We start from the raw sequence: 16,325 nt of genomic DNA, 5'->3' as shown, positions 1-16,325 counted from the left end.
GTATGCTGAAGTTAAAGTATGCGCATCACCTTATGCGGGACCAGAAACTCGAATATTTTTTTTCCCAGTGTTTTGAGTAGTCCCCCCAAAGCACACTCCTTTCCATTCTGCTGGGAGGAAAAAAAAAAAAAGAGGTATTGTCTATGAAATTAATGAAGCCATAGGTTTTAAGTTTAGGGGTTTGTTACTGTGCAGTCTAATCTTCTATACAACCAAGGGCATAGGACTTCCCTGAATTAATTCTGTTTAAATTAGTACATTTTTTAAAGAAAACTCCCAGTTGTTTTAATTAAATGAAATAAAATTTCTTTCCTGACTTTAAAAATGAAAGATTCCAAGAAAAGCAAGTGAAACAAAATGCTTTGTTAATCTTTTTAATTATCCTTGTTCCATTGTTGCAAGTTTTGCTGTTCTAGAAATGTTGGACAAAAGTGTCTTTAACATGTTGCCTTTAAAGATTTTAGGATTGTGGAACTGTCTCCACATTTTGCATTAATTAAACGTATAATTCCTACAAACTGTATCCAGGGTAACTGCAAACCAGGAGCCTGATTCTCAGTTGTCGCTTATGCCCTCTTTCACCGCTCCTGTAATGGGAATGGACTGTCAAGGTGTGTGTACGTCATCCTTATACTTTATCTGTAGCAATATTATCCTCACCTTATTACTTCACGATACGATCTTGTTAACATATAAACATGCACTTGCAACTGTGCTAAGGGTTCCTTATGCTGCTGTGGTAGGACCTCGATGTAATTGAGAATCAGGCTCTATAGATGCATCTCTTGTTGGAAAACAGCAATACACATCTTGCTGGCAAGGAACACAAAGGGAACCAGCAATTCAGAAAAAGGATAAGAGAAAGAAAAGACAAAACATGACACACTCCAGTAGGTTTTCTTTCTTTATAGGTGGGAAGAACACGAATGTTTTTGTCATGCTGCATACTAACTTTGATATAAGGAGATAACCCACGCAAAATAAGGTATTTTCTTATAAAAGTTAAAAATAGAGTGAAAACAATTGTTTTATTCTTTTCTGTTCACGCTGCCTTCTTTTATATCCTGTGTTAGATTGAAGTCAGAATCCTGATATAGGAATGCAGATGATCTGATTAAAAATTGGGATCTTAGTGGAGGGAAGTTCTTCTTGCCGAGTGGTGATGCAGAGATACCTGTAACTTGGGAAATCTGCAAAGAGCTGACCCAAAGCCCTGTGAGGGTGTTGCTTTGGTTCAGATCCTAAGTGGGATCAGTGTTGTGTGTGAATAAGTGAGAAACTGCTGCAGTTTAGGCTCATGGATGCAACTGTGCACTCAGCTCCAAAGGACCAACTGCTCTGCTGTAAAATTGGGGATGGTACTGAGGGAGAGTGAGAGACGTAGTAAACATGCAGAGTCGCAGTAAACGACAAGAGGATATGATATGTAACATTAACCAGGCTCAGTGTTTGCTTAGATTGTAGAAAGGTCTTTTAAATCAATCTTTTACTATCAGTGGAGTCTTAGCAGTGCAGTTAAATGGAGAGCAGTGCAAGGACACGGAGGCTTGGTGCTCAGTGAACCTCCTGCATTCCTTTCTAGTTCTGATTTTATAAGAAAACTGTAGATAGATCCAGGTCATAACATTCAGATGTGAACTTTTCCCATGTTTGGCAGCATTTGGAATTGGGCTCTGATTTCATCCCCATTCCTGGTATAAGGATTCATCTCAGTCACCAGTCCTGACATCATGTGTAAATACAGCTAGGAATGCCATGCAAGGAATCTTGCTTCTTCTGCCCTTGCCTTTCTGTTTCTTTTAGAAATATGACCAGTCCTGATTTAAGGACTACCAAGCAATAGTGTATTTACCACATACTTGGTTAATCTGTTACAATAGTTAATTAATTCCTCAGTTAAAATAAATAAAGGCTATCTTTTTTTCCAGTTTGAATTTATTGCCCACAGATTCCCCTGAACTTCTGTCATTCTTTGGCTGGTGTATTAAGGACCCTTTGCCTGTGAAAAGTATTTTCTCCCCTGGTGCAGACTATAATTACAAACTATGATGATATCACCTATTAATGTTTTCTTGTATTAAAATTATAAGAAAGTTCTTAAAATTTCTCTTTGTAAAATATGTGGGTTTTTTAGAAGTTGAACCATATAGGTGCTTGTTTTCAGAGGTTCATCTATTTTTTTTCAACATCCTTTTGAAAATGTGGATATTAGAATTGGATAAAGTATTTTAAAAGCAGTCTTCACCAGAATGAAATATTACCAAGCTCATCTCACAGACCTGTTCTTGCTCAGTGCTCCCTTGTTACAAGTGTTACAGTTAGTGTAGTTAAGTGTTTCTAAGTGTTGCCATATCTTTTTGTCAATCTATTATTTTCCTTTTACTATAGCTCTATAAATACACTAAGAGAACGTAGCTGGAAAGCGTTGACACAGGTTGGGGGTTTGCATTTTGATTTTATAGGAAAACAGTGTTTCCAGATCTCTTAATTCTCACCAAGTCAAAATTAATTGCTGGAATGATTTCTTGAAATTGAATTGAGACTTGAATACTGTCTCTTTTTTATTATTATCTTTAGAATTTCAGATTAAGGAAGTAATAAGTTAAATCTCACTAACACTCAGACTTTACAGAGAAATGTGGTAGCCGCGAGACACTTGCTGTGCATATGCAGATATGCAAATTCTAAGCAGTGCATTGGCAAACTCTACCAAGCACTTATATGCCTCTTTATGCATCTAAGTATATGTGCGCTTAAATATCCTTCAGCACTGGGCTTTGCTATGGGAGGGGGAAATATTGATCAGGACATTCTTGATAGTAGATGTTTTTTGAAAAGGTCTTGAGAGAACTTTCTCAAGTGAGCAATGGGGAGAAAGGGTTTAATTTCCATGTGTTATCCAAAGGGCGCAACTCTCTCCTGGTGCCATACACTCTGTCTCCTGGTCCTGATCTGCATTACTGTCAGTGATGCACAGTAACCAGACCAAGCTGTGGGGTTTTAACCTCTTAACTTCTGGACTGCAGGAGGCAAAAACTGTGTCAAATGAGCCCACATTACCAGCTGCAGCTGGCAGGTTTCTCTTACTATGGTAAGAGATAATAGACTGAACACTGGTTCATCCAGTGAACACTAAAGGTATTAAATGGAGCTGTTTGGTTTTGCTGCACAAAGGGGAAGCTGTAGAAAATGAATTTGTATTGTTCTTCAGAGTGATGTAAGAAACAAATTTTGAGGTTAAAAATTCAGCAGGGCTCGTGGATGTATTCTGTCTAGATTCAGAGCTATTAGGGAAGCAAAGATTTAAAAGGAGTAGTCAGAGCTGTAATACACAGTTAAATCTGCAGCATTGGAAGAACTGGACAATAAGTAGTTAAAACTGGTTAATTATTTAAGGGAAAAAATTATGAAATATAAAATATTCAAACTGCCTGTGCCTGATGTGTGCCGTTGCCACAAAGGCACGCACACCTGGATTTTAAATTCTTGCCTGTTTAATGCTTTTTTTTTTTAAACTAAAGATATATTAATACTAAAGATGGAATCATATTATTTGTGAAACATTAATAATAAACAAAACGGGGGGGGGGAACTCTTCTATTTGTTTCTGACAGAGGAAAATATGCCTACTTCCTTTAAAAAGAAAATCATTTGCAACACTTAGCCGCTTCCAAAACGAATAACTTACTAAGTGTTGCAATAATTGTGCAGAGAACCCATTACGGTAACACAGTGTAGCTACAAACTGACTGGGAAATTGGTGCCTTGAGTCTGAAATTACATGTTGCAGTTACCAGGCGTCATTTCAGATTAGCTGTACCTGTCTCGTGGGCAGCTCGTAAGGAGCCACATTGGTGAGTCAGAGAGACCTACTGTTTCCCTCGCTTAGGAGCTGGCCTAGCATAGAGAGCTTAGCTTAGAAACAAAGATAAAATAAAAATCAAGCTATGCTGCGTACTGAGCTGAGAGACGGGGTCGGATAGAGAAGCAGTTCGTTGGAGAGCTCCGAGAAATATGCCTCCTGCAAAACTTGGAGATGGTGTGAGGCAGCTTACATACCCAGTGACAACTCTCAACTACCTGGCACTCGCCTGAACTCTCTTTCGACATCTGTACACCTGTTCTGGGCAGGCAGAAGGCAACATTTCTCCTACTGTATCTAAAAATGACACTTTTCACAAAAAAAAAGGCTGTTAGTCACAGGAGCTTTGCCAAACTCCATTTACATGTTGGCTGCTCAAAATCCCATCTGCAGTGTTGCTGCCTTGACATCAGTTCACTTCCTGTCCTAAATTGCTGTAAAATCCCGGTGCATAAAATGCTGGCTCCGTGACTTTTCGCCGAATCGATGACCTTATCCCTTCCTGTGCCTGCTCTGTATGCCCTCAACTCCATATTCCCATGGCCAGCCACTCTGAAATCCATGTGATTGATCGCTTTGTGATCAGAATCCACTGATACAAATAGAGCTTGGTTGGGTTAGACCTTAGGACTCGGTTGGGCAAGCGTGAAACCTGGCAGTTTCCAGCTTGGCTGCTTGTGACGCCATATCTGTTTGCATTTCCAGAGGGGTGACCTGAAGCTGGGTTATGGCCCCTAATTTGGGGGCTGTTGCCCGGTGGGCACGGGTAGTTCGAATCACAGTGCTGAACAGGACTATGTGTCCATGGAAGTGCATGTTGTACAAGTGCGTCGAGCTCCTTGAGGACCCAAGTTGTGTAAGCAGCAGATGTTATAAATCCTGGCTGCCTAATGGCAAGCACTAGAGCGGAACATTTTGTCATCAGTGCTCATTATCTCAAGATTCTTAATTAGTTTCATTGATAATTTTGTCACACTTGAACATTTCAGATGATTAAATATTTCAGTGCTTGTTGGGTGGAAGGACTCTCTGTTGTACGCAGCAGGATGCAACACCCAACTCCAGATAGCTAGTGGCACGCTGAGGTTCGCAGCCCCGTTCCCAGCTCCTAATGGGAGCTGCTCTCCGAGTGTCTCATTGCAAATACAAAGGTGACTGATTTAGGAGTACCAGAAGGAGAAACGGTGAAAAGGCCCAGTTTTGCCTCTCTGCTTTGAATGCCGTATTTTTCCTCCACAGCCTACTCAGCCATTCAGATTTCCCAGCTGAACACCCAGGAGTCGTTTGGAGCAGCCTGATTCCTAAAGAGAAAGGTACTTCCCACAGATGAGTTTTCCAGGTTTGCAGAATTATCCCCGGAGGAGGCTGTGGGCCGTTCTTTCCTCTCCTTTGCACTACTGCTGAGGGCAGGGGGTTCCCGTGTCGTGACTGGAGAGATCTGCGAGTCTCCCTTTTTGCATTTAATGTGCATGTCTTAAACTCCTGTGCACCCTCCCTTCTCGGACTAGGTGCGCCTCCGACATCTGCAGGGGCGCAGGCTGCTGCTCGTGCGCCATGTATGCATGCGTGACAGCCAGCGGGATGCAGGGCCACTTTTAAACCTCTGAAGCACTAACAATAGCTCGTGTCCAAGCTCAAACCTGTCCTGAATCACAAGGATTTTCACCCCAGAAAATGTCTAGTGTCTAGTTTATAAAAATAGTAACAATAATAAAAATAAAAGAGAAACCCTTTAAAAATGCCACTTCTCATCACTGTTTACTTAAACTGTAGGCCTGAATGCTGAATGTCTAGTGTAAATTGATGGTATAAACTCCCTGTTTGCTTCTGCAGAGAGTTTGGCTCTGTGCCTTGAGACTTGTAAGAAGGGAACATTTTAAACCTACGGTTAGGAGACACAGCACATTGATATCATTGCTTTAATCAGATTACTTTCTTTTTTTTTTAAATCCAAGTTGTTTTTTTTCAGAGCCCTGTTCCTCGAATGTTCCCTATAGGTGGAATGTAATTAAACTCCACTGGCATCTCCCCCTGCTGGGATTTAGACTAGGGACAGATCTTTAGGAAGCATAAAACAAATACTGTGAAAAAAGAAACCTTGTTAGAACAGTTGCCAGAGAATCGGCTCTGCTCCATTTACAAGCTGATAGTTTTGAAAATCTACCCTCTCTCCTTTTGTGAGTTGGTTTCCAGAAATTATTAATTAATCATTTAAACACCGGGAGCAGGGGGGAACCCACCAATCTTTCGCAGCTCTCGCCCTGCTCCCAGGCTGAGAGTTCACGTGTCGAGAAGCTTTTTTTTTTTGCCTCAAACGCTGGCTTTTGCTTAAAAATAATTCAGCAGGGACAGCATTGCGCTGACGGCGCCAAGAAGTGAGGGCTCTGAGAGGAGTTGCGAGGGTGATGGGTGTTGAGGCCTTCAGCGTGTCAGTGGCCTAGTCCCCTGGAAGACCCTCCTTGACAGGGGCCAGGGTGGCCAGGGGAGCATGGACCAGCCTCGCGCCACTCCTGCCTGCTGCAGGCTGCTCTCTGACAGCTCCTAGAGACCTTTCCAGTGTTTTACCTCAGCTACTGCCGACTGCGGAAAATAAAATGTGAGACCTGCCTCTCAGTTCTGGGGATATGTTTACAGAACAACCCTGTCAGCTCGGGGGTACAGTGCTGTAATTGAGCAGGGAATCTGTCCCCAGATGTTGCTTGACTAATGGCTATCAAAGGCGAAAGTGAAATGGTAACAGTTTGGGATCAGCTCTGAGTGAGCGGGTGTCCGTACTGCAAAACAAATCACGCCATAACTGGCACTGCTCTTGGTGGTCCTCCTACCTCTGGATTTAAGGCATTCTCCTTGGAGTCAGAGAAAAGACCTGATACTGGGGATGGCTGATTTCTCACCTACCCGATATAAGGTTTCTTCCGCTTTTCTAAAGAGTATTGGCTTAGACGGGTCATCGATCACATTGAGTGTGATAATGTCGGTGTAAGGTGTGGTGAGCAAAGTAAATCAGGTCATGGAAAATGAGCTGCTTTCTCACTCTGCCGTGGTTGAGAGCAGGCTTTAGTCTGGCACTGACATTGCATCACGTCGTGGTCACCACTGCCTTTGTGGTTGGATTATCACGAGGCTGTTTTGTAAAGCTATTTCATGAGACTTTCTGGTGGGATTTTAGATACAGTGTCATGGGAAGTCATTCAGTCTTGTGCTCCTAGCTGCTGTTGTAACATTAGTTATATCCCGCAGAAGACCTCTGTCAGGCCTCTGAGAATGTCTACGCACTTTTGAAATTTTTATTTATTTTATTTTGCCATGCTTTGGCAGCAGTGAAGTGAGATTCCTTATTCCCTAGCTGGCAAAGTCTGTAACTGTGAATTGTGGAGCAGAGCTCTCAGCCCAGTAGGGAGGTGGTGCATCGTGTTACTTTCAGGGATTGCTTTTTCCTCTTGGGGTAATGGTTGGAGTTGCTGAGACCCAAAATGGGTGCAACCCCGCTTCAAGATGGAAAGTTTTCTTGTAAAAGCCCTTTATTAGGTGGTGGCAGGAGAAGCAGTGTGAAGAGATTTTTAGAACCAATTAGGGAAAAGTATAAAATGGCTAGGAGCATTTACAGCTTGTGGTCCAGCCAGATGCAGCTTTTAGTAGTGTGTGTATTAACCCTGTTAATTTAGTTCTCCTACACCATCTTTTTAGCTATGCCAGTTGCTTTAGCATCTAGGTGCCAGATATACAAGGCGATTGCCATGCTGCCATGGTGTAAAGAAGCTACAGCTCACCATGAATTTTTTGCTTCCCCACCTCCCTTTATCTGTCCCCAGTTCCACACTCTCTTCTTTCTTTCTTTCTTTCTTTCCATTGTATTGTTATTCTCACCATGATCCATTATGCATAAGGGTGCTGGGCATCTGAGCTGCTCCCTGTTTTATGAGTTTTACGCTTTCTTTGCATTTAGTCTTATTTGCTGTCAGAATGAACACACAGAAAGAGGATGTTCTCGTAAGTGTGTTTTGAAACCATGCTTCTCCCAGAGGCCAAAAATAATTTAAAGAAATAAGTACCCAAGTTCACTGTGGAAAAAAACAATCCAATCTGTGCATTTGTTCACTGCTATTAGAAGTATTAGTTTTCAAGAGCAATCCATTTTTTTGTGAAGTACCTTATTTTGCTAGACAAACAAGAAAATCCACACTTTTAATCTCCCGAAGCTTTTAATGGCATCACAGGGTGCAAGTCCTTGAGACAGTGATACCTACAGCAGAGGGATGAAATGGCCTTAGCTTCTTCTTACTGTTGGCCTGAAACCAACAGGAAACAGGGCCGTGCTGTTTTGGGAGGACTTTGTTAGTGTAAGTAAGTGTTGCATTTTTGTAAGCACGTCGGGTGAGTACGCTTGGGCAATAACGGCTACGGACGGGAGGCCTGCACTTTGAGTGCTCTGAATTTCCTATAGGTGTGTTTTAAACTCGAGCCCGTGGCGTTCAGCAAAGGGAACTTCGGCAGCAGAGGCTGCTGAACGGCAGGGTGAGCAGAGGGGTGAGATCAGCTGCGGCCTCCTCACCTTGTAGGGCAAGTGCTCACCGCGGCGCAGTGCCTCGGGGGCCAGGCTGGCTGCAGCGCTGGCTGATGGACTGTGGCAGGAGCAAGGGCCACGGCGAGCCCAGCAGCAGGCTGCCCATCGCTCTGCCCAGCCAGAGACAAATTGCTGCGGCAGTGCTGTAAGCAGTGTCTTGTGAAGAGAGTGCAGGAGCTGCTTTGGGGGTAGGGAGCAAGGAGCAGTTTTCTGCAATTGTCTGGAACCGGGTGAATTCGGCATGTTCTGATACGTTCCAGTCAGCAAGAAAAATAAGAAGTGGGGGAAGGAGGGTCAGCCCCAGTCAGACGTGCTATATTATAATTAGAATATAACTAGCTATTCTTTATGAGTAGTTTGCCTCTTTGTGTACCTATGGTTTGTGTGTGCGCTTGGTGTGGGGGTGTTTCTGAGAGCACAAAGTGTTGAAGCTGGCATTTGCTGCCATGCTTTTGCATCTTCTCTAATGATCATTGTAAATCTGCCTCTTTACTTTTGAACTACGCTGCCAGCACTGTAATGAAATGCTCTTTGTAAAGAGAATTTTGAGGAGAAGAAGGGAAAAGAAGAGGGCATGGGTGTGCTTAATAAAACAGATACTCTGCACCATTGCAGGTGCAGTTTGATGCTGTTTAGAGCAGTCGCTCATCTCTCTCCAAATAAATAGTAATGACTGTTTCCTGTGACTGTGCTGTGAATCATATTCAGTCCATGCAGGGGAGTAGAAAATAAAGCTGCATGCAATCCACACGAAATGATGGCTCTTGTAATATTCAGCAGTTGGGCCTGGTTAGAAGCGTTTCATTATCTCAGAATTAAGAGAGAGCTTCCTGCTGTCGCAAAGGCTTGTTTATTCCTTTGCCTTCCCTCCCCCTCCCTCCATTCTTTCTTTCTTTAACATATATCCCCTTTCCCTTTCTCTTGTTTCTGAAATGTTGGCTTAATGCTTTTGAGCAGAACTGCAAGGTCAAATTAGGGACACTGGCCCTGGAAGTACTGTTGTTATTAGCTTACTGCATGGTTTTTGATTTAATAGAAAGGTGCCTGAATTCTCTTTTATCTTCTGCCTTCTGCCTCTTCTCTTAGCTTATACTCAAAATCTACCAGGAATAAGCTGAAGAAACAGGCCTTCTTTCCTGTTTCTTAGTGAACTTCAGAGATTTGCTTCTTACCCTTGGCTTGGTCCAAAGTGCAATCAGTGGGAGTCTTTCGGTTCATTCCAGTTACAGTTGCCACTTTATACAAAGCACCCAGCCACTTCCAACAAATGGCTGCTGGGTGCATACAGAGCAGTTTGTGCAAAATCTGGATGTTAGATGACAGATAGCAAATTCAGAGTAAAACCAGCCAGGTTATATCCTTGACTGGAGGGCTGAGCCAGAGCTTCTTGCCTGCATCCTTCAAGAGGGAGGCCAGGAGTCAGAGCCCCTCAGGCTTCACCATCTCTGCAGAGCTGCAGCATGAGGTGAGTGAGCCACGTGACTCTCGCATCAACTCACATCATGGCTTCTTTTGTGGGTGATAGACACCCATAGGGAGATATGTCCTGTCCTAGGATGTGAATGATCTCTTGGGGATTTTTCATTCCCAGTTGGGTATAAAGGGAGCCTAAGGTGGCTGCATCTCTAACACAGATGCCTTAGTTAAGTGTCTCAGATAAGCTGTACACACTTCGCTGCTTGAGAGGCTGTGGAGGATGAGACACCAAGCAAGTTCTCCAACTCATTGTGCGTCCTGTCTAGAACAAGCGCAGATAACATCTGTGTGTGCCATGCCTCCTCGCTGGGGTCAGAACTGCTGGGAAGTCCCATGTGCATATTGGTCGTAGGCAGCAGAAGCGCACAGTTGGAAAACCGGAGGACAGTCTCAAGCCAGGTGTGATTCAGGAAATGTCTTGTCTCCAGAAGGGCTCTTGTTCAGGTTTCCATAACTGGGGTGCTGCTTTGATTCCTTACAGGCAGAGGAAGACAAACTGGGGTGCTCATCCTTGAACACAGCCTTGCTATGTTTAGTGGCCAGCACTTTTGGCACTAACCCAGTGCTGGCAGGGCCTTTGTGCAGTATCAGATTTCAGCCCTTCGCTAGAGTGATGGAGGGACCTGTGCGATCCTTCCTGACTCCTCTCCAGCAAGTTCTGAAACTAGAGGAAAAAATGTACTGCCCTAAGGACACTGGCTTACATGGATGGTGCCCTCCTGGAGGGTGAATCCGTGAATAGTAATGAATTCATTAAACCTCCTAAAGCATCCTTGCTTAAGTAGTGTTTGCCTCAGCAGCAGTCAAGATGGTTAAAAGGCAATTGCAGCCACTGAAATATGTAGCAAAACTATTATCGGAAGATGTCATTTTTTGTAAATGTCAGTACGTAGATTTTTTATGGGGATACGGTGACAGGTAGTGAATAATTTAACATAAATTTACATAATATAGTGCAGCTGTTAATTTATGGCCATATTAGACTACAAGGTTATGTATCTAATGGCTTTTGGTCTCTCTCTCTCTTTTTTTTTTTTAAGTTAAAACTTTCCCTAAATTTTCCCACTTTGCTCATAATTCATGAGACACCTATCTTCCCTCTCTTGTGCCATGCAGAAAACAGTGCATGTCATACCCTTTTTGTAGCCTTTTTGTAGCCATATGATTCACACTGAACTCATTCCCATCTCCAACCTCAAAGATTTCATCTCAGTTTATTCCCCCTCTTTCTTTTGTTGTTGTTTTTTTGTTTTAACAGGCCTAGCGGGGCAAGAAGTGCTGTTATGAATGGTTGGCTTGTGTTTCTCAAGCCTGAGTTCTCAGGCACTGCCAGAGAAATACATCCTTCTCCTTTGTTTGAAAAGGTGGAGCCATGTGGCTATGTTAACTCCTCAGTAATTCAAGGTGGCCTCCTGGCTACCTTCTCCAAAATAGTCAATGGAAGTGGCTTCAACTCCGTGCTTGGCATCTGCAGTTGAAGACAGGTTTTTCAAAACATTTGGTTGGAGAGTTCCGTGATACAAATAATACTTGCTTACATGTCAGAGAGGTGTCCATGAAGTGAAGGTTGCAAGATGATGGTATAGAGATGAGCCTTGACTCAAGAGGGGCCCATCAGAGCATTAAGTGGTGCCAGGGCTCCTTGGTATGCCATGGGATAGAGATTGTGGACCATGCTGCTGCTCACAGGTCGGCCCCAAACCCCCTTCTGCCATCTTCTAACTCAGATGATACCGGCTTGTGGCACAGAGCAAGAAAGGGGTGTGTGCCTAACTACACTTGATGCTTCTGAAATTTTTCCCTATTTTGGCACCTGAATAAGATTCAGACTTTCATAATGGATACTACATTTAGCAGTTTCCAGCATAATATCAGTACGTTGAGTTGTTTGAAAGTTTGGCAGCCCGTTGCATGGCATCTAGGTGGGAGGCAAGCTCTCCTTGAAAGCCTCTGAGAAGGGTTTAACTACCTTCAAACCTCAATGTACAGCTCATGGTTCAATAGTGAAAAACTGCGATTAGGAAACATGATTCATGTCCAGCAGTTGTGTTTGCATCAGAGTGTATTTGAATAGGATTAAACTGTATGCAGCTTTACCTGGTAAAAGGTAGTTGGAGTAAAGGGTGAAATTTCCTCTATCTGTACGGGGTGATGGAGTGAGGCTTTTTGTTCTCTGAAGGGAACAGTAATTCTTAACAACTTTTTCAGCTCACAGTTACAGTGTTTTGTACCCACTCAGCTTTCTAGCATTGGAAGGCCCCAGTTCAGCCCTCTGAGAATCAACCAAAGTATGAGCAGTGCGCATGGTGTACTGCAGCATCCCTCCAGGAAAGGGGCGTGCAACCTTCTTATTTTCAGACCCACACAGACTGGGGCTGGAGTGGGGAGAAAAGAGTGGTTGCTTCATTTCATCCTTGTCCTTGCCTTGGTCATTGTGTCCCTCTCAAGGCTTTTGGGAACAAGAAAATCCTGTGCGCCTTTGACCTCAGGGACTATGTCCGTTCTCTGTGGAGACACAAAACAAGTAGTCTCCTCTGCAAAGACAGTTAAAGCTTGGAGCAGGCTGTAGTCACTGTTTGTTTCTTCTGTACAGCACTTTGAAAAATGATGGGTATTTTAAATAGCAAGTAAGAAAAGTGTGATTGTACTCTTACTGTCTCACAGACCTTTCGTGGGAACTCACAGCAGCTAGGCAATGGCAAGCTAATGCCTGTTTGCCTTTCTAGGGAAGGGTCAGTATCAAATACCCTGTGTGTTCCTCACTTGCTGCTCCACCTCCAGTTAAAGCTGCTCATCAGAAACAGAGAGTAGGGAGAGCTGTTGTTAAACAAGAAGATTCCCTCCCCCATGCCTTTTTGTTTCTTGAACACCTGATTCAATAATATATTAGGTTAATTCATAGCAAAATAGTGGACCAAATGCCTACCTCTCTTCTCGTGTTTCTGCAGGGCTTCCAGGAGTGAAAAGAATTAGCACACAAACATGCTATTTCTCTAGAATACCACAGAGCTGTATTTAGTGTGGCTTCAAACCTAGTCTGGATTCCCAATGGACATGGTATAAATGTTTAATAATTAATAATCTCTTTTAAAAAATTCAAAGAGGATGGGAAGAGGTTGATCTATCCCAGCAGTTCTTAACTGAGAGGAGGTAATGGATTGAAGCAGCCTAAATTCTTACTACTCTTTTATATTTCTTGTAAGGAATAGTGAGCAAGCCCCATGTTTTTGAGACCGTGGAGCTTAGCGTTCTTGGAGTGCTAATTGGTATATTAAGCATAAGACAATTATGAGTCACTGTGGTTCTTTTTCAAGTCAAAAGCATAAATAGCACTTCTCATATATCCACACTGTGTCAGTCAAAGATACTGCATTTCCTTTCCCCTCTGCCTCTAATAAACATCCGCCGACCTTAAGCTGCTATATACAGGAAACAGCCTGTTGGTTATTGTGTAAAACTGATAAGGTCCCCCGGGATGCTTTATCTGTCTTTGTTGCACGTATAAATTTAGCTTCAGTCATTGTAGTTTTTGTTCTTTTACCCTTTTCCTCTCCTCTTTTTTTAATGCCTGCTAAGTAAATATGGCATTATAGAAAAGGGGATAAAGTAATTTTTCAGTGTAATAGGATCAAAGTCCAGAAACTGGAGAATCTATCAATACACCTTTCCTTCAGTTCTTCTGCCTGAGTTCTTCTTACAAATAATGGGTTCTGCTGTTTTTGAAATCTCTGTTGTTTGTTACTGTACCCTACCCACACCCCTATTTCATGCAATTGTAAACTGCAGCAGACCAGGTCTCCTGTCACTGTGATTTTGCTCTGAGACATGATGGTATTTACAGCACTACTGTATTCCTTTCTATTTTTATGGCAAGTTATGAAGCCTTCCTGCTCAGCACAGTGCTGGGAGATGGCAGCCAGGATGATCTTTTAATGTGGCTCTTCACGAAAGTTGAGTTCATGTGGCTCTAGAGTAATTAATGCTCTTAATACTTCCAGTATTGCTTAAGGGTTTGGTGTTGGGAGGGTGAAGCCGGGGGTTCGATTTTGTTGTTTTGTATTTAAGAGCTCCTCTCTCTGTTAATTATTGGTACATAGGCCAAAAATGTGGATGGTAGTGTCTCAAAGGTGGCTTTGGCTTCTGGGTGGGACGCGTGTGGTGCAATGCCCTTGTCCCTCACTCCTGCCTGTGGTGCGCCCTGTCCTGGGAGCAGGCTGGAGAGATGAAGGTTGTGTCTGGATGTAGCAATCAGGGTTGTCCTGAGGTGACTCAAGCTCTTTTTAAGGTTTACTTTCTGCCTTCTGCTATTGCTCTTCCAGCCTGGAGTTAGGGAGCCAGAGCCTGTGTGGTCTGTCGTCTGTGTAATGGTTCCTTACGCAGCTCTGAGGTAAGCAAATGGGGGGGAGCATTTTATGTTCAGTTTGTAAAAGTGTGACTCATTTGGCAGGGTTCTGGGCAGAGAAGATTCAGGCCAGACGTTTTACCAGCTGCTTTGCAAAGGCTGAAGTGGTAGCTGGGCAAGCTGGCTGCCGTTTGTGCCTTTGAAAATGCCCCACAATGCTCTAGCCTGACTCTCACTGTCCCTCAGTGGAAACTTGGCACCTGCGTGCTGTTTTTGCCTTTGAAAATGCCCTCTTTGGCCTTCTCTTTCTCTGTCTGAAGATGGCTGAGCAACTTTACTGCTGAGCAAGCCAACGGGGTCTTGAGGCTGCACCTGTAAATACAGCTACGACTGGGTACTGAGTGTGGTGAGGGACAGCAATGTCACTCTTGGTTTCATGGCAGAACACCCAATCTCTGCTCCGAGAAGCCGGCAGTCTGCAGGACAAGCACAACAAGTAAGGAGTTTTTGGAGGGCCATGCATTTGCAAACCCTAGACATAAAAAAGGTGCTGGGTTGTGTCTGCTATGTATCTGCCCTGCGTTCAGAGGTATGGCTGCTGCGTATGGGGACATAACCAAGCCAGTGAGCTTGTTTGGCTTTGGTTAGCTAAGTAACCTTGGCAGCAAGAAGACAGGATGAGTTAAATACCTCAGCATTAACCTAGTTACTCAGGCGGGTTTCTTTCTGCTCTCCCTGGGCTTTTTGCTGCTAGTGACTATACTGCTCTTAGCTGGGCTAAAGCTAGCTGAGTGGTTATACACACATTAGCAGCCTTTCCTGCAGTATAGACTTAATCTATGAAGCTCAGTATGGTTTGTAGGAGAAAGGAGATGGGATCAAAAAGCCTAAAAAACTTTTAAGGTAAAAAAAACAGGAAAAGTCCTTTTGGCTCCTTGTCCTTTTCTTGGCTTCTCCAGGGCAAGGGTTGCACCTCCTTTAATACTGAGAGCCCTGGGAAATCCAAGTGACGAGCAGGATCTTCAGGAAATGTCAGCAACACCAGCTAAAGTCTTCACAGCACTGAAGCTTCCCAAACTTCCCAAGCTCAGGCTAGCCCCTGCCTCTGGGCTTGCGAGACAGTTGTTGGAGATCTTCCACCATGTTTGGATGAGGGATTTCTCCAAGCCAGCCAGGGGTGAGGATCTCACTCTGGCTTACTCAAAGGTGATTTTATCAGAGTGGTGCATAAAAATGCATTAGCGCTTTTTGTCAGTAATGAACTTCTTTGTTCATTAGGTTAACATTGGCTTCTGTCACTCGTAAGTACGTTTTAATGAGGAAGAGAACACTCTGAAATTGTGGAAACCTGGCACTCTCGGATCTAATTCACAGCTCACTGAAGTCAGTGAACAGATAGACTCTCACTGAATTCAGGTCCCATTCAGAGCTAAGGCAATTTACCCTAGCTAAGGACCTGCCCCTGGTTTCCCCATGTGGCTACTCAAGTATAAAGTGCAGCTGCCACTAGCAGGCTTTTTTCTTTCACTTAGAGTTCTGAACCCATCCGGTATTATTTTCAAGGCAACAACACAGCAATTGAAGTTTTGTTCTAACTCCTCAAATTAAACATAATTCTCCTACAGCATTTACTTCCACTTTCTGGTTTGCTTTCATTTGACCTGCTAACCATGTCGCACAGCATTAGCTTTGTAAATGCTGTCATGAACTTAGTTTGAAGGTTTGTGCCAGGTCAGTTGTAATTCCCTGTTTTTCTCTTGCATGCCAGAACAAGCAAGAGAAATGTATATCATGGGTGTGAGCCCAAATTTGCAAAATTTTGTTGTAAGTAAAATGAACTAGTGAAATAATTGGAGAGGTTCTAAGTTACCATCATATTTTAAAGCTGTCCTTTCAGCTTGAAAATCCCTCCAACCACTTTGTATCTCTGGGTGTTTCTGGTTGAAAATAAATATTTTAAAAACAAACAAACCAGACTTTCACAGTGAATAGTTTTGCATGCAAATTCCACTTGTTGGTTTGTGGAATAATTACACGCGTGTTTTAAAAGTTCCTTCTTCATTATTTCCTTTTCTTCTTAT

The 16,325-nt window shown here is 43.3% G+C and overlaps 1 protein-coding gene and 1 long non-coding RNA gene across 4 annotated transcripts in view; both read left to right on the top strand.

The window, feature by feature from the left end:
* Positions 1-16,325, top strand: part of TBXAS1 (thromboxane A synthase 1) — a 234,144-nt gene that overhangs the window by 180,082 nt on the left and 37,737 nt on the right. The gene's annotated exons all lie outside the window — the stretch shown is intronic.
* LOC112974657 lies at positions 13,567-15,455 on the top strand. Its single transcript, XR_003256358.1, has 4 exons — positions 13,567-13,733; positions 14,222-14,289; positions 14,565-14,740; positions 15,204-15,455. It is a non-coding gene; the product is annotated as an uncharacterized LOC112974657 (long non-coding RNA).

The sequence above is a fragment of the Apteryx rowi genome, unplaced genomic scaffold, assembly GCF_003343035.1.
Source record: "Apteryx rowi isolate R43461 unplaced genomic scaffold, aptRow1 scaffold_62, whole genome shotgun sequence".
NCBI classification, from domain to species: Eukaryota; Metazoa; Chordata; class Aves; order Apterygiformes; family Apterygidae; genus Apteryx; species Apteryx rowi.
The sequence above is the reverse complement of the archived record's forward strand: the minus strand, read 5'-3'. Positions and strand labels throughout refer to the sequence as shown.